Raw genomic sequence first — 20,079 nt, 5'->3', positions numbered from 1 at the left:
CCCCTCTCCCCTCCCCACTCCCATGTTCTTGAGTATAGGGTTGCAGTTTCAGTGGTGCCTTAAAGTGTATGCAGTAAAACACAGCTGGTAACTGACTTTAACTATAATTATTGGCCTCTTACCAGTATTTAAAGATGCAATGCATGGATCAGTGCTTTGAACTTTGCTTTTTAGTTTTTATCAACAGTGTACCATTACTTTCCTAAGGACCTTTTCTTCACCTTTATTTAGATCCTGCACTGGTCTATAATTACATGAAACTAAAAATTCTCTATGGATTGATTTCCATAAATTACAAATATGTCATGCGTTATGTTACTAGACAAAAGGTCAGCAAACCAATTTGTTACACCAATAGCACATTTACTAGAGCTTGGACAATGATCTGTTTGTTGAAAACCTTCTGGTTTTAACTTTCACTAGGATTTCAGCTGAAACACAAATTGTATGTAGAATGGAATTTAAATCACCGTTACCCCTAATAGTTAGAAAATTTCATAATTTTGAATAGGCAGTAGTGAACTGTATTTTGAGTCCAACACATTTATTTTATTTATTTTTTAAAAAGATTTTTATTTATTTATTTGACACAGAGAGATCACAAGTAGGTAGAGAGTCAGGTGGGGTGGGGGGGCAAGCAGGCTCCCTGCTGAGCAGAGAGCCCAATGTGGGGCTCGATCCCAGGACCCTGAGATCATGAACTGAACTGAAGGCAGAGGTTTAACCCACTGAGCCATCCAGGCACCCCTAACACGTTTATTTTTAATTCAGTTTTCTGTGATGGGAGAGTAAATATATGGTATTTTGCAACATCCCAAATACATCAATTTTAAATTAATCCTGTCAATTTAAAAACTAATTTTATCATATTAAATTATAAGTTTAGTAAAAGAAATCCTAATAGCTTATTGTTATCTTAAAAATAATAAAATATTACACATTATGCAACTTGAAAATTAAGCTGAATTCTTTCAGTGCCTTGAGTGGTCCTTATAATCAATTAAAAATGAATCTAGTAAGATGGGATTTAAGTGGCACAAATGAACTAATTAAGTTTCAATGGGGGAACCTATATCCTGTCAGGCAGCAACTTGTTTAGAACAATATTCATCAAATGATTTTGATATCGCTCCATTCTGCAAATGTGAACTCAAAGATTTTTGGTCCTTTCCTTAAATTTTTCTTGTTCTCTTCTGAAAACCACAATAACTCCTTTGTCTAAAAATAATGTCACATTTTTCAGTTCTCCTGGAGTCAAAGTGTTACAATTATTGACTTTCCTCTTCTCCTTGTCCATTATGCAATGTGATGTCAAGTCCTAGTTCTCTGGTGGTGGCTCTGCCATTGTTGTCATCTGTTTTGTGCCACTCACCAACAACAGTGTTCTGTTTTCTCTAACTTCAACTATTAACTGGTTTTTCATGCCTTCAGTGCATAATATGCATTGGTATCAGATATGATTACTGGGACGTTCCTCAACACATTTCTTTTGCGTAGAGCCTGGAATCCCAAGTGCCCTGGCATATATTCAGGGTGTACTGCATTCTCATTCCAGCCTGCTGTACCACATTTCTCATCCAGTCATTGAGTCTCATGATTCTTGCATTGCTTAGACTACTCATCACCCTCAAGGAAGGCACTGCTCTTTTATGGTTTTGCTGGTTTCTGAAATTACCAGCTCCCACTTTTGCCCATCAAAAACTTTCCTTTATTTCATAGCTCATTTTAAGTGTTTAGCCCTGTTTTCCTGCATAGCAGTTAAATCATATTACTTATAATCTACTACCAGTTATTTGTATACATTTATTGTTATAATATATTATCATATATAATTATTATATCTTATATTATAATTATATTATATTATAATTATATACAAATATAATTATAATTACACATATTATATACAATATATAATAAAATATACATAATGAAATATATAATCACATAAAATATGTAATTATATAATGATTATATTATACTTACATCATAATTATAAATATAATCATATTATAATTATGTATTATAATATATTATTATATTTATAATTATATTTATTATTATAAATGTATAGATTTGTATACATTTATTGTTATATATTATTTATATTATTATTATGTGTCCCTTGTCTCATACGTTCTCCACAGTTTCTCCATGGCATATATTTTATGTTCCCACGTTAAATAGATAATAAATTGAGATTGAGAATTTAAATAGCTTCCCAGGGTCACACAGCCAGCACTGACAGAGCCAGAATGAAAGCTAAAGTTATACTGGGTGCCTTCAAAGCCACAGGACCCTGATACTGTGTGGCTTTCCGTAGCTACTTCCATAACAGAATTCATACACATGCATACATCCTGTACTACTGTAGTAAATAATAGATATATGATACATAGAACTATTATAATGTAAGTTTCGATTACTTTGGCTTATTGTAGACTTTTCAGAGATATTCTCACTCTTAGCCAATTAATGGCCTCTTTAACAATTAATATATTTTCTATATTTCCTGAGTGCCTTCTTGATGAAAGGTGCCTGCTGTGTCTCACATTACACATGAAGGAATGAATTCCTGTGAAACTCTAGAGTGTTCTCACCAACGTAAGAGTGTTTATTCCCTGAATTCTTAGTGGATTCCGTCTTTTGTGGCTAGACTTATGATCCTCAGTAGGTTTCCAAGAGTAAATTAAAAGGCAGACATTGGCATTGAAGTAGAGCTGCTCCTGTGCCTTAAGAGACTTGCATTAAAAATAATGACAACTAGGGCTAATGGTTAGTAGTACACGGGCCATTCTGTGCTGGTATGGGGCTACAGGGCAGCACTGTGCTAAGTCATAGGTAATCCAGAAAGAGGGAAATCGTGGATGTAACAATCAAGCTGTGAGGCAGCTTTGGTTGCCCTTTTGTTTCTCCTCCAATTTGGGTTCTTTTGTGTGCTTTTTTTCATTCATTTTCCATTCTGCACTCTACTTGGCTAATTAAAATTCTAATCACTCTGACAGCTAGAAATAGAAAAAAAAATTCTATGCTGGAGAAGGTAATTTCAAGGTGTTTTAGCTGCCAAAGAAACAAATGGAAATGAGACAAAGAAGCTAGTTGTCATAGAAGGAGAAATGAATTTTGTTTTCCCATTCTACCTAAAAATATGAAACTTTAGCCAAGATAACACATCACTGTTTGGCATCATAATAATTCTAAACATCTAAAGGTTAAACAATATGTTTTATTTTCCTATAGGTAAAGGTTTTTTGATAAAAATAGTCTTTCATAACATTTGTTCATGTCAAATGTAATTTACTGTTCTTGGGTGACATGAAGTATAACATCAAAGGTTTGACTTGGTCTCTGTGATATGTTGTTTCCGAAAGTGTTTCCTTTTAATCTTTGATTTTCAGATTTTCATTAAACATTTAAGGGACTAGAAATCCATATTTAAAACAAAGAGAAATTTGTGGTATGATTTCTTTAGTAAAATTGTGATGCTAAATTTTTAATGCCTTCTGGTCTAGAAGTGTTAAATACAATTACATCCAAGAGGTATTTGAAAATGAGTTCTCTAGAAAGGGAGGTTTCCTGAGAAATTTTCCAACTAAATTAATAATCAGGCTGAGTTTTGACTATGTCTGTTAGGGATCCAGAAATTGGGTAGGGTTTGGAAAATGTTTACCAGATAAGCTATTGTCTGAATTGACTGACATTGACTGATTACTTAATTTTATTAAATTGACTGGACACTTACTAAAATACACTGAATTGGTTTCCTGAACCAATGTTATTTAAATTTAATTGAATATATGAAAGAAGATGCTGCTAACTAACAAGAATCATTGAGTGACTCATGTCAGATATCTATACCCTTACATAGGTTTACATACAACACAAGACCTCTAAGATTTTGTTATGCAATAGGGTTCTTTATTGTGTGATGTAATTTTCAGAAAGACAGTATTGGGGGCAATGGGTTTTTCAAATTTCCATAGCCTCTGGCCAACTGAGGATTTATTTATAATTTATTTATTTTTAATTCATTCATTTATTTATTTCATTACCCAAAATTAGTGAGGATAAAATCAAACTGATTAAGCAAAATCTGCCTTCATTGATGGTTACAACTATTAAGTCCCTTGTAAATACTTGCGTATTTTAGAATCAAATATCTAGTATAATTCTTTATGAGAGTAAACATTCAGTGTTATTTTATTAATGATCCATACCATGTTTTTGTTGTTCTTGCTAAAGCATTGATTCACTAAGTAATATAATTCCGTATATAAGGCTTTAATGACACATAGATACCAGAGTCCGTAAGACATAAGTGTTGTGTCTGTATCAACTTCAAGAGACTGAAATTCATAGAAATACCTAGGGAGAGTCCTACATGGCTCATCCGTTGGTATGAAATATTTAAATCAACTAATGTTCTCTTTTAACTTGTAAAGTAGCACACGATCCTGAATGAATGATTTAGTGTTGTGTCCATTCTAAAAAGCTTTTGAATATACAGTGCTTAGTGAAAAGAGCCTAGTAGAAATTTCATGGTTAGAGACAGTATGGATATTGGAGCTCGTAAGTTGAGAATGTATGAATTAATCATCAGATTTCCCAAAACACACCAAAAAAGTCATATCTCTGAATATTTCAGTACTTATTGACAGGGCACTAGATAAAAGTTTAAGTCTACAATAGAATTTTAGGGGGTTGTATCTCAGATCTGTTCGTAAATATCTGGGTTGTCATGAGAAAAATCATGAAACATCTCTGAGACTCAGTTTCCTCGTCTATAAAATAAGTCAGTAATATCATCTCCTAAGCAGTGATGATAGGTTGCTTATTATTTTTTTTATCACAGTTACGTGATGAATACAAAGGACTAATAGAAGCCCTAGCTATTTTATCATAATTATGATAAATTTTTTTCATTGTTATTGAATACCTACAGTGTTTGAACTTTTATGCTAGGAATTAAGAGAGACAAAGATGAATAAGGCAGCATCATTGACCTCAAACCATTTAATTTAATAGGGCAGACAGCTGTGCATATAAACAATTGAATAAATGAGAGACTGAGTAACAGCTGAGTATGAAATAATCTAACATCTGTATAATGGGTTCAAATAATTGTGTTACCTGTTTTTACTTCTATCCACGTAGGCAATGTTAATAATATCTGGGAGTCCAACATGGTCATGCACCTTAGGTCATGTCAACCTGTAACTACAAGTAGAATATTTGCAGATGCTTCAACCTGGCTTCTGGTTCTCAATCAGGTGCCACTGGGATTTCCGTAAACCAGAATGTAGAGCAAAAGGGGCAATAATCAAACTGATACAACAGGTAAAAAATATGAAATCAGAATCTATAGTTACCTTAATCAGAGCCCATCCTTTGGGAGTAATGAAACTGACTTTCAATCAAGTTTCTGCCCATTTTCTAGCTTAACCCTAATTCCTATTTCCAGATTTCTCCTGCCCTTTGGATTTGGGCTTTGTGTTTGGTCAGCCTAAATTCTGTCTGAAAGGACTTGCCTTTGCCTCTTGAGGCACCATATTCTTTCTTCAGGAAGACACTGATCCCCAGCACCATCATGCTTAACCAGTGAGACCTGCCAAGTCCACAGCACTATCCCATAAAGGACCATTTGGATATCAGATTTAAGGCTAAGGACATGGCCCAGTGAAAGCCTCTAATTCACTAAGAGTAAGAAGTTAGTTCACTTAAGCATACAAAAATTTGATGATAACTATTTTTGTGTCAAGACCAAGTATCAAATTTTGGCTATTATCTATAGGTAAATATTATTCTTCTTCACAGATCTGTCCCAATTGATACTTTTTATAAATAAAAATAGTACTTACATTATTTTTAAAAATCCCCTTAGTACCTGAAATATTTACATTTAGCTGCCATCTGTTTCTAATGTTGTCCTGAGTATTCAACAAAAATGGCTTAATTTGATGCATACAATGATATAGTAAACAGAGAAAGACAAAGGGCTTTGATCTTAACTCTCATTTATTTCTATGTGACTTCAAGCAAAATGTCTACACATCTCTGAGCATCAGTTTTCAACTAAGACATAAAGATGGTGATAACTATCCACTAGTATCTTTGTTGGTATAAATGCTAGAAAATTTGAGTTTTATCCCCTTCCCTCCTTTTGCCATTTCTATTATTTTTTGACTAGCTGTTTCTGTCTTATCTATCTGTTGAGAGGAATACACACAGTAGGAAGTTTACACGTGTGCCTAATAAATGTTTGGATTATGTGTTTCTCCCCCAACACTTATGGATCAGTGACAGCTTTCTCTACACATTGTCTTTAAAAAAAAAAAAAAAAAAGATTGGCATAATTGGGGAGGAAAAAAAGGTCAGTCATTGGTCTAGCTCAGCTTTCAGTTCTAGGAGAGTATTTTCCTTTTACAGGGTAAACACACACACAAAAAGGAGTCTTGAAATTCATCCTTTTCAGTCATAAGTATCAGGAATTTGAGAGAAACTTTTCTACATTCCAAAAATAAAATATCAAAATCATCTTTGATACTAAGAACCAAAGTCTGTTCTACTAAGAATATCGAGCTTATGAGAATTAAGAAAGCAGGACAAGACAAGAGAGCAGTTCTTTTTTTTTTTTTTTTTTTTTTTTTTACCTCCTAGAATGAGGTAAGAATTAGAGGAGATGTTAAGAGGGAAAGTTAGAGAGGACAACATCAGGATCAGACAGAGCTTAGGACCTTTGAGAGATCTCTACTATACCTTTCCTTATAATTGACATCCTAGCAGGCAGTAGGACAGGGGGTGATTTGAGGAAAAGGGGTTTTGAACCTCTGAGGCAGAAAGAGCTCAAGGTCTGCTTCCTGACTGTAACCCTTTGAGGACCCAAAATTATGTGGCTCTCAGCAGCACTATGGAATTCTTCAGAAGAAGGTCAATGGACTCCAGAGCAAAGAGCTTAGATGACCACTAAGTTTTTGTTTCAGCACAGTTAAGAGGAAATAAGAAAAAACTACCTATGGTTATTAGGGAAGAAGAAGAAATCTCTAGCTGGTCACCAGTATCTGAAGACTGCCAGAGCAGTCTGTGAAAATGTGGCAAACATGGTTGAGTCTCAGATGATCAGCAGTGCAGGTAAGAACTGATGGGGGAGCCTGTTACTACGTGTAATCTGTATTACAAGGTTCCAGAGGGAGAGGAACTAAAGGCAGAGGCATAAGTTGCGTCCCTCCAGCACAAGGAAGGTCAGGACAGCTTGAATCCTGAACCCGTCCTCCACTACTCATGTTACCTTCAGCTCTGTGTAACTGAACTCCTAGTAAGTTCTCCAACTCTGTCTGCTACTACCCTCCTGAGTCTACACTAGCCCTGTAGTTTTCTTACTCTTCTTCAAACATGGGAAGGTTATTCCTACCCACATTTTGGCAGGGTTTTCTTTCTGCTGAAAACATTCTTCATTTAGATCTCCACAACTTTATTCTTTCATTCAGATCTCGAATCTTAATTCAGATTTTTCTTCAGAGCTCAAAGGTTCTAGTCTTAAAGACTTTACCCAAATTGTTCTTCCAAAAATAGCCTCCTCTTCCTTCCTTGCTGCCCCTTTATCCTGCTTTATTTTCTTTAGAGTGCTTATGACAATCTAAAGTTACATTATATATTTATGTGCATATTGTGTGTGTGTGTGTGTGTGTGTGTGTGTGTGTGTGTATCAACTAGAATGTAAGACTATGAGGGCAAGAGTGACACAGGTCTCCTTCATGTTTATATCTCTTGTATCTAGCACATAATGGGTTTCAATTGATATTACTTGAATGGCTCTATGAATGAATAGATGAATTCCTCTTGCACAAAGATATGTCCTAGAAGAAAGGAAGCAGAATGAGTAGAAATCATGATAGGCTGGTTATTTACCAAGAGAATCAAATGATGGAGTAAAGCTAAAGTGACCAGGTTGCTTTTAGCCGGTGAGATTAATAGTTCACCCACACTCTGACGTGCAAACAGACTTCTGCCTTCACTCCACAGACCAGAAGTTGGGGCTCACATGCAAGTTAAATTTTATCAAAATAAAGTTGCTTTTGGGACACCTACGTGGTACAGTTGGTTGAACATCTGACTCTTGGTTTCAGCTCAGTTTATGATCTTGGGGTTGTGAGATCCAGCCCTGTGTGGGGCTCAGTGCTCAGTGTGAAGTCTGCTTGAGGTTCTCTGTCCCTCTTCCTCTGCCCCTCCCCACCACGCATGCTCTCTCTCTTTCTCAAATAAATTTAAAAAATAAAGTTGCTTTCCTTCCTGTCTGAATTGTGACTACGTATTTTAAGTATATCCACATATTTATTGTCAAAGCTGATAAGATACTAATTTGAACTAAACTTTTCTGTTTCCATCTGTATCTTATCAAAGAATTGTAGTTTAATATAGAAATTTTTTGAAAGTATTTGTTAGTGGGGAAGAGAACAATAATCCTAGATATTTTAGCTAGATCATGATCACACACCCACACCATGTAAAGTACTCTGCTATTCAGTAAAGTATGTAAAGGCATTTGACCAGACACATTATGTTTGGAGCTATATATGATTTTGAATCCTCTAGTTTTTCTCTCCCAATTCATAACATCTTCCTAGACAGCCAGTTTGTCAGGACTATGCATTTACCTCCATTATTACTTCCAAATTCCTGCAAATGGCAAGTAACAAAAGAATACATTCTCTTCAGTACTGGACTTTATTTTCCAGGGCCATCAGTGGGCCAGGCTCATTAAGCAAATGAGATCACAATGATAAGGAAATTATAGCTGAAAGTATCTTCAGAAGAAGACTATAAGAGAGATCAGGAACAGATCAAGGAAAAAATAAATACAAGGAGCAAAAGCTGCCTCTAGAACATTTGTCAGAACAACCATTTAAATGTCTTAAAGGTATTGAGAACACCATGCCCATTCCTATCTCCAATCCTACACTGAATATTTGACTTCAGGTTGAAATTTGAGAGCCACACATTTCACAGTGTGACTTTCCTCACTGGCAAGAATGCCTAGTATTAGCATTAGATTCTACCAGAGAAGCCAGAGCAGTTTAAGGTAACTCAGGACCATCAATGAAGACTTGAAGTTGGAAAAACAAATAAACAAAAACCAGGAACTTCCTTTGAAAAGCAAAAGACTCAATTTCCTCAGTGTCAGAGGCAATCTCTCCATATTTTGGCAGCTAGTGAGGAGAAAGATTCCTTGCTACTGGCCCCTCGACTGTACAGTGAATGTTAACAATCAGTTAGTCAAACCACATTGAACACACGTACTGCTATCCTGATCGTAGTAGAGGCATGCTGAGGGAATAAAACTTAACAGTTTGCAGAGAAAATCTACACCAGCTATTATATGAATTAGCCTCAAACATATTTCATGTATATAAATGTACTACCACGGTATTTGAGGAAAATCAACAGCATGGAATCAAAACAGCAGATAGACAATGAGATCAAATTAGGTTGGAGCAAACCAACAAAATTTAAGAACAAAAAACTGAACATTCTAATAAGTAAACTCATAAAAATTCAAGAGGATGGGCCATTTAAAAACAGGGACAGGAATTTGCAAGACAAAAAAAAGAATATATTTGTTGAAAAACAAACATAAGAATACAAATATGATTCAACAGAAGGGTTGAATAAAATATTTGATATTACTGAAGACTTCTGTTAGTAATGCGGAAGACGAAGTCCAGGAAATCTCCCAAGGTATAGCAAGAAGAGAAAATGATGGAAGCCGTGAGGTCCGGAATCCTTGTTAGAGCAGTTTTAAAAGGATACAACAGTAATTGAAGAAGAGACATAATCAAACATAAAAATAAAAGGAAAATTTTCAAAGTTAAAAAAAAAAAAAACGTCGCAAGTTTTCACTTAAAAGGGCCTGCTGGGTGGTTTAGCAAAATCTGTAAAAGAAAAAAAAAAAAATCAAACATATCCTAGAACTTTACAGAACTCTGCCAATAAATAAAAAGTCCTAAATGCTTTCATAAAAAGGAGAGACGGAAATTAAGTTTACTCACAAAGAAACATAAATCAGCATGAATATCAGATACTTTTTATATAATACCATATATAACAAATAATGGGGGATATCCTAGAATAAGTTCAAGAAAGGTGTTTTTGTTTATTTCTGTTCTAATCTGTATTGTTTGCTCCCTTCTAGTTTTGTGTTTAGTTTTTGCTTTTTAGATTTGTGTTTAGATTCTCTCCCACCATGTATTTAACTTGTAAAATTAGGTTGTTAACTGGAGAGCTTCTTTTTTAATATAGGCATTTAGAGCTATGAATTTCCCTCCTAGCACTGCTTTCATAGCATCCTGCAAATTTTGGTATGTTGTATTTACGTTTTCATTTGTCCCAAAATATTTTGTAATTTTACTTGAAATTTCTTCTTTTGCCCTTTGTTTGTTTAAGAATGTGTTGTTTAATTTTCACATATTTGTGGATCTTGTAGTTTTCCTACTATTGATTTCTGGTTTACTTTTATTATGAAAAGATACTTAATATGATCTCAATCTTTTTTAATTTATTAAGACTTGTTTTGTGGCCTGACATAGGTGATATAGCCTGGAGAATGTTCCATGTGAACTTAAGAAAAATGTATATTCAGCTGTTGATGGGTATAATGTTCTGTTTATGTCTGTTGGGTCCAATTAGTTTATAGTGCTACGTCCTTTATTTCCATATTAATCTTCTGTCTGGTTTCCTTTCCTTTATTGAAAGTGGAGGTTCACTTTCAATGGAGGTGAATGGAGTGAAGTATCCCACTATTACTGTGTATCTTTTTATTTCTTTCTTGGACTCTATTGATATTTGCTTTATGTATTTAGAGGCCCTTATGTTTGGGGCATCTTTGTTTATAATTGCTATATCTTGGTGAATTGAACCTCTTTTCATTACAGAATGTCCTTCTCTGTGTTTTCTAACAAATTTTTTCCTTAAAGCCTATTTTGTCTGTTATGAGGATAATTATTGCATGTTTTCTTTTGGTCACTATTTGCATGGAATATCTTTTTTATCCTTTTACTTTCAAGCTATGCATGTCCTTAGATCTGAAGTGATTTTCTTATACCCAGTCTTTGGTTGAATTATGTTTTTTTTAATTCATTCAGTCAATATATGTCTTTTGATTGAAGGGGGAAGGTATTCCATTTACATTTACTGTAATTACTGACAGGGAAGGATATACTATTTCCATTTTGAAAATTTTTTCCTTTGTTTCTTATAGCCTTTTTGAACTTCATTTCCTCTCTTACTGCCTTCCTTTGTGTTTAGCTGATTTTTTGTATTGATACTCTTTAATTCCCTTCTCATTTCCATTTGTGTATATTCTTATATTCTATAGATACTTTCTTTGTGTTTACCATGAATATCACATATAGTATCTTAGAATTATAATCATCTATTTTAAACTGATAATGAATTTAACATCAATCTCATGTCAAAACTCTTTTACCTTAGCCCTTCTTTATATTATCATTGCAAATTACCTCTTTACATATTATGTATCTATGAACATTGATTTAAATGATTTTTACACTTTCATCTTTTAAATCCTGTAAAGAGTTAGAAATGGAGTTATTAGCTAAAATGACAATACTGTCAGATTGTATATTTGTCCATACTTTGTACTTTTATTAGAGAAATTTGTATTTTCACATGGCTTAAAATTACTTTTTAGTATTGGCTTTCTTTTGCCACTTTCAAGATTTGCTCTTTGTCCTTGACTTTCAACAGTTTGATTATAATGTGTCTCAGTGTAGGTTACTTTGTGTTTGTTCTACTTGGAATTCACTCAACTTCTTGTATTTGTATATCCATTTGTCCCCCTCAAGTCTATGAAGTTTTTAGCCATTATTTCTCCCAATAAGCTTTCTGCCCTTTTTTCGCTCACTTCCTCCAGAACTCCCCAAATACTATCTTGGTTTACTTTCTGGGATCCCATAAGTCCCTTATGCATTGCCCCCCCCCCTTTTTAAAAATAATTTTGTGGGTTTTTTACTTCTCAGATTCAGTGATTTCCAATGACCTGTCTTCATGTTCAGTGACTCTTCTGACTGATTAAGTCTACTCTTGAACCTCTCTAGTGAATTTTTTGTTTCAATAGTTGTATTTTTCAGCTCTGGAAATTCTGTAATTATAATACACACATATACATTTAGCTTTTATTGATATTTTCCTTTTTTCATAAATAATTTTTCTGATTTTACATAAATTGTTTTTTTTTTATTCTCTTTTAGCTCTCTGAACATATTTAAAACATTTGTTTTAAGTTTTTGTCTAGTCAAAGTTTCTGTTTCTTTAGTTTTGTTTTCAGAGATTTATTTTGTTCCTCTTAATTGGCCACTTTTCCTTCTTTATTTGCAGACTGGTTATGTGTGGGGAAGGGGGCGGGGTGGGAATCCTCACTTATCAGCCCAGCATGAAGACTTAAGGTCTTCTCAGACCTTTTCTAAGCATGCATCTCCTCTGGGCCTCTTCCAGTAATTCTATACAAATTCTGTTTTCAAGTGTGTTAATTTCTGTAAATGTCTTATTCCTTCTTCTTTTTGGGGACTTAGATGTTAGAATGTCTTTCTCTGTTCATAATTTCATGCCCCCACACATCTACATGTCTTTATTCTCCCTGAAGTTTTCATGTGTCACAATGCCTGCCACAGGTGTTCCCTGACTTTCAGCCTGACATCCAACATATGCTGCCATTCCTCTCTGAGCTCTGAGTCAAGCAATATAGATATCATTCCTTCATATAGCCTGCAGAAAGACCACAATGTTGCACACAAAGTCCTCTTTTTTTCCTTCCATCCCAAAGGAGGAAACTTGTAAATGGGCAGCTTCCCCCTGACTATGTCATGCCACTTTAAGGACAGAGTGTAGTAAGGGCAGGCAGAAACACCATGAAATTTCCTATCATTTTGAGTGTGGCTTTTTCATGAGTGGCTGTTTGTAGGTTGCTACAGATTTTTAACTGATTTTTAGACCTCCTACAAAGCTATTTTAGTTAGGCTCTAGTTGTTTGCTTGATGTTTCCAGTGGGTGATGAGAACCCGGAGCTTCCTAGTCTGCCATCTTGTTATCATCACCCCAAGAAAGGTATTTTAACTTTATACTTTGTATATAGTATAAAAAACATTTAATTGTGAGATTAAAATGAAGTCTCTTTTTGGCATCCAAAGACTAAATAAGTTTACCAATCATAATTTCTTCCTAAAAAAAAAAAAAAAATCTGAAACATTGCAACAAAATTTTAATACTAATTTTAAATATTATTAATACAATTGTTCAGGGAATAGAAGTCAAAGAATAGTGGTAAATTAATAAAACAGAAAAAACATGACTCATATAATTCTGTTTTAAAAATACTGATAAGTAATGAAAAACATAATAATTTAGGCTAAAAATCCAAGATAACTCTAGTGGTTGATTGCAAAGAAGACAGGAGCAACAGAAAAAAGTGATGGCTTGTCATATTCTTTTGTTGTTCAGGATGGCGAATACAATTTATTGTAGGTTTTGATAATAAAAGCTTCTATGTCTGGCAGAGATTATATGGCTGGGATTATATAACTAAGTTTACAAGCATGGATTCCAAGTAAAGTCCTATAAATCACAACCAGCAGAATATTAAAACAAATGATAATATTCAGTGTTAGGGATGGTATAGTGAAACCAATGACCGTGTATATTATTAGTGGAAATGTATTGCTAAAGTCTTTCTGGAGAACAGTTTTGAAGTATATATCTAATTTTAAAATGTGTAAATTTTTGCCTAGCAATCTACTTTTGTAAAAAGTACCTGATATTTTATCTAAAAAGACATGTATAAATATTTTATTAAAGTATTTTTTTCTAAAGTGAAAAATAAAAGGAGACTTGTATGTCCATTACATGAATTGTTTTGGATTTTAGTGAATGCATATCATGAAATACTGTTTAGCAGCTTAGCAGAATAAGATCAATTCACATAGAAACTGCTCCAGAATACATTATTAACTCAAAAAAAAAAAAACCCAAGTACTGAAGAGGTATAAATTATGATTGAATTATATAAGTAACAAGACAATATCACATATTTGTATATGGGTTTGTAAATGCATGGGAAAATCTAAACTATACTAATAGTTAATGATGGAAATGCAATTGGGATGGTCTTAGTGAACTGAGAGACCAACTTTTAGTATATGTGCTTCTTTTTTAATGTGCTGCCATATTTTTTAGTGTAAAATAAATAAAAGCATGTTTAATCAAACAGCCAGTTTGGAATAATCTGACCACCTAGCCATATAGGTAATTAATTTACTTTTGTCATTAACACGGCTAAAAGGACCTGACTACCATTTTTTAAATCTAAACATGTTTTTTTTCTTAGAGATATTGGCGCAAACACCAAGTAATTTGCTAATTGAAGATTAGCAAATAAGCAGAGATAAATTTGTCTCTGTTATAGGAGAAGAAAGAATGTGAACTAAGTGCAAGGTAGAATCAGCAAATAGAGATGGGTACACAATTAAAATTTTTAAATCAGCAAATTCAAAAAATAAGGCTAATTAAAAAATATATTATGCCAAGACCATCTACTGATACGTTAATTAGCTTTCCCAGCTACTTATTTAACTGTTTGACTTTGATAGTGTTATTTTTAATTGTTCCTATTATGTGTTTTGTTAAATAATTGCAATATAAGACATTCCATCCAATCAGATTACCTGATTATATACAGTCTTTTGGTGGATGGAAGGGACAGAGTTCTGACATTCTAGCCTTCTCTGCTTTGAACATTCCTTCCTCCATTTTTTTTTTTTTTTTTTTTTTTTAAAGCAGTCAGCAGTATAGTCTGACACAGGGGAAATGCCTGCCAAGGAACTTTAGAAGGAGGCAGTTTTTAATTAACAGGGGCCAGAGAAGGTGATAACCCCAAGGGGTAGTGAAGAGAAATTAACATGGAAAAGCAGTTCCACGCTTATGTGGGTCCCAAAAGGCCAGCCGTATTAGTGGTGTCTGTTCTGATTGAACTTTTGCTGTGTCTTTTTATTGATTCACTTGTCAGAATCTGACAAAAGGACCGCTGCCCGTCAGTTGTTTGCTCAGAGTGGTGGGTTATGGCTAGAAAATGCTTCCTTGTACGGCTGACTGCAGAGCGAGAGCTGTCGTTTTGGTTATCATTTTACAGACATGATTAATGTTGTTGGGTTTTACGCAAGAATTAAGCCTATGTACACACACACACACATACACACACACACACACACAGAGCCTGACAGCCTTATTTACCTGGGATTTTTGAGCCTTTTTTTTTTCTTAGTTCTTTCTTGGTTTTGCAGAAAACTCTTTTACTTATTAAAATATTTAGAAATGCAGTTTCAGGGATAATAATTACACTGACTGTTGCAGACACTTTCTTTCTGCCATTTACCAGCTCCTTGCCTTATGAAATATTTTTAAAGAATTATGTCTTATGAATCAATATTTCAAGTTTCTCTCCCAAGGATGAAAATGAATAGTAAATAAAGCATGTAAAGATCTTGTGAAATCAGCTCATGTAGTAAAGGGAGGAGAAGGTGGAGGGATTTTCTTTTTTTTTTTTAACTGCCAAAGATGGTACGTTGAGCTGCCAAGCTTAGGGTGGGCCCCAGGAGAGCTTTTGTGCTTTTAGCACAGTGAGAATGGAAACGTTCTTTAAAATATTTTAAGAACATTTTAAACACTGTGTGGGTCTTTTTGCCTCTGTGAGAACCACGCTTACTACAGAATTCTGTGTAGGTTTATCAGTTTCAAAATATGTTTTTTCTTAAAGCAAGGGCAGGCTTCCCACACTTAAAAAATATGTGATTACTTTTTCTAAACTCAAATAGTATTGTCCTTACTATTGCTACTGGAAACACAGTATTTATTAAAGTCACTTAGTAAGAAAACAGTAAGATCATCAGGATCCTGGTCTTCATACATTTCCCAGAGCTTTTTTTTTTTTTCCTCTCTCCATTTTGTGAGGTTTGGGATCCATTTATAAAAAGTGATTCAGCCAGAGTTACAGATCACTCACATCCAAAGTTAATGAGTATCTACATCTATGCATCTAAATCAGTGGGCATTAACTAACTACATCTAGCAATTGAGCACTTCAAAGGTAGTCAGTCTAAATTGAGATGTGCTGGAAATGTGAAATACACACTGGATTTTTATAGATGTATTATGAAAAATGGAATATAAAATATCTCAATAATAACTTTTAATATTGCTTACGTTTTTGTATAATTAGTATACTTAATATATTGGGTTAAATATACTATTAAAAATAATCCTATAACATTAGAAAATTTTTAATGTAGCTACTAGAAAATTAAAAATTACATATGCATCTCACATTATCTTTCTATTCGAAGTATTATTTAAGGTGCTAGCAAAATTTCCTATTTATTAAGAATTGGCTGCATGGCATGTGCTATGACCAGACACATGCTGTGTATTATCTCCTGTAATCTAATAATCTCATTGAGATATAGATTATTGTTACCTCTCTATAGACAAGGAAGTTTAGAAAGACTATGCAACTATGTAAAAATATATTTCACTCTTCTTCAATAATTCAAAAACAGTTATTTTTACTGTCTGCATACTACTGTGTGTAAGACGGTGCTATGCTATTAATGCTATGCTATGCTATTAATTACTCTGTGATATGTATAGTGCAACTTAGGTGATTTGGAAGGATTAAAGATTGCCAAATTAATTTTTGCAAATTCTGTTTAATTAGGTGAATTAGGTTTGAGTAGATAAAGTATTGAAGTACTTCTGGAAATTCCTTATGTTCCATGGTAGGAAATAATTGAAATGCATGTATATTTGTGAGATGTGTGAAGAGGTGACTTTATATGAAAGAGATTGACAAGTAGTACTGAATTTGGCATGAACTCTGACTTCAAATGTAAGGTTTAAATTCTGTTTGTCTTTGGTATAGGAGAGAATCAGGCAGTAGTGGTAGACCTAGAGAACTCCTGCATTTTCCACAGAACTGGAAGTGTTTTGTCGAGTACAGTACACTTCTTCTCATGTCAAGTTAAAAGTAAATCAGAATCAGGAAAAGAAAGAGGGAGAGAGAAAGAGAGAGATGACATGAGGGCAGGAGAGAGAGGTAAATGAAAACTCATTGTTAACTACCTGCTTATACCACCTGTGGGAACCGACAGCTCCACAGTAATAGTAGAAAAGACTGTTTACCAATGGCCACATAAGTTTCTTGGCCAAAGTAGTAAAAATAGAAGAGGTATAGGAATAGAGGGAAAATATTTTTCTCTTTTTAATTGATATTCTGCAAACTGTAAGGCATGAACAAAAAATAAAGAAGTTAACCTAAGAAACTATTTTGAGATAGCGGAACATTCTTGAATTTTAAGGCCTGGTTATTTCTGTAAGATTTCATGAGTATCTGAACAATAGAACAATAGATCTTTCATTGAGGGGGGCAAGATGTATGGAACAACTGGACTCATTTCACATCTTGTAAAAAATTTCACATGCAGGAGGATGCTTCCATTTTTCAACTTTATTCTGTTGAAAATAACTGCTGTGAAACTGTTTATTTTGTGTGCATTTGTATTTATTTTTGGTTCACATTTATATAGTTCATTCATGAAAGTATTAGTTAGCAAGTCAGAATCATCCTCTTTAAAATAAGTTGTGATATTTGCAGGATTTTAAAATTGCATAATTTTTTAAAGGTTGCATTCAATACCTTACTTTTTAAATTGGGGAATTTAAAAATACTGAGAGTATTAGTACTATTTATTTAACTTCTACTTCTAATACAGGGAAGCCATGTGACTAGTGATGTCACTTGGTTTTCACCATAACAATTTCAGAAATCATTCTCCCCCTTTTTAAAAAATATTTTAAAAAATTTATTTATTTGCCAGACAGAGATCACAAGCAGGCAGAGAGGGGTGGAAGCAGGCTCCCTGCTGAGCAGGGAGCCTGATGTGGGGCTCCATCCCAGTATCCTGGGTGGCTTTGACCCTCTGAGCCACCCAGGCACCCCATGACCCCCTTTTAAAATTGCTGAAGGAATGAAGTTCAGTTATGTTAAGTAATATTCCCTAGATTTAAAGGCCTGTAAGAGGTGAGCAGGAATTTAAATGAATTTAAATGAAACTTTCTTCATTCAGTGCTAATCAATAAGCATTGTAAGAACCCTAAACTGTATTAGTCTTGAAATGTGTTGTGCCCTCTCCAAATCTACAGAAGGCCTTAATATTTAACCACACTCCCAAAGAAAAAACTTCAACATTATTTTTAGTTCCTTGCTCTTTCACCTTCTAATTTACTTTTTTTCATACCCCTAGTTTTGCTTTCTCCTCTCTTACTTACTGCTCTTATTTAAATTCAAATTCTTTAGAAATTTTTATAGTCTCCAACGTAGTTCCCTTTTCCAGAATCTTCACTCTATAATTGATCATCCATATTGCCACAATGATTATTTTTTAAAATATGCATTTGATTATGTCATTTACATACTTTAAAGTCTTAGGAGGATCTGCTTAGCCTCCTTAGACTTTGAGTTTAGACTAGTTAGAAAGGCAGTCACTGCCTTCATGTAGCTTTCCAGCCTAAATTCCTGCCTTTCTCTGCTGATACCACACATTTTCCAGTCATACTGAAACTATGCGACGGCGTCTCTATGAGCAATTGGGAAATAAATGTCTGAATCCTGCCAGTAGAGTACGACTTCACCACATGTGTGTGGTCACAGCCGGAGAGGAATTCATACCAGATCCCTGAAGCCTGAAGGCTTTGTACACTCTGGTTGTTATTTGATGATTCAGATTCATGCTGCCAGACCTTTGTCAGCCCTGAGTTTTACCTGATAGATTCCAGAAAAAAGCCTTAAGGAACTTTGGCCTTTTCCATTTCCAAGTAAAATCTGAAACCACTTCCTGCTGGAAAATGTGAACCTGGTCCTGATGGTTTTTATTTCTCCATGTCATTATTTAGGTTAAGACAAAAGATGCTGTGAAAACATTTATTATTCCTGAAATTAAATCCTAGAAAAAAGTATTGACAGATGATATTTTAATTGGTTTGGCCTCTCAAGTGATTAAATAATCATGAAATCTCTTCTGTTTAACGACGGCTTGAGGCTTGAGGTCCTTTGTATTCTTGCCTCGAAGTGGAGCAGTTTCTAGCTGGTAACACTGTGATTGATTTTTCCATATCAAATACAATGTTACGGTCTATTGTTTCCACAGCAAACATATAGCATCTGTCTTCGAATTCAGACTGTGATCTTGTGCTAGCCAGTATTACTTTATATGACCACATCCTTCCATTACAAGAATGAGTGGATTAATATTGATTTTTTTCCCTTCTTGTCCAAGACTGAAGGTCTGTCTTCACAGAATAATTTACACAGCTGGCATATAAGGATATGCTTACTCCTCCTTACTTCATGGTAAAGATTATTGCTTCATTTGAAAATCAGGATTCTGCTATTTTTAACCCATATATAGGTTGAAAAGGGTAACATGCTTTGTAGCTTTGTAGCTCCAGCCATTTATGTTGCCATATGTTTCCAATAACCTCTTGGAGCTTTTAGAAAACTTTGACCTTTTATGCTGTTCAAAACTTTAGAAGAACCACAAGAAGCTGGCAAAAACACATATCACCATGACTTGAATACAGTATGATTTAGCTAAACACCAAGAATTCTAAAGTGTGTGTTACCTATTTTATAATTTTAAATTGTTACCCTGAGGCCAAAAATTTATGACAGAATCTCTCTGATTCATCCAATTATAATTTATAGAACTTCTGCCCACCGAAGCCCCAAATACACCAATCCCAATCTCTCCCCTGTTGCTTTAGAAGATCTCCTTGCCTAGAATGCCCTCACTTTGCTCTGTTGCTACACTAAAGTTACTCATACTTCACAACTCAAATCAAATTTAGTTACTCCCCGGAGCTCAGTGAAACTCTTTCCAGCCCTTGATGATTTTTCCTTTTATATTCTTCTAATGGTAAAGCAAGCACCATAAACATTAACTTTTAATTACATTATCTCTTATG

The sequence above is a fragment of the Mustela putorius genome, unplaced genomic scaffold, assembly GCF_011764305.1.
Source record: "Mustela putorius furo isolate JIRA1106 unplaced genomic scaffold, ASM1176430v1.1 tig00001059_pilon_pilon_pilon, whole genome shotgun sequence".
NCBI classification, from domain to species: domain Eukaryota; kingdom Metazoa; phylum Chordata; class Mammalia; order Carnivora; family Mustelidae; genus Mustela; species Mustela putorius.
Note: the sequence above shows the minus strand (reverse complement) of the source record.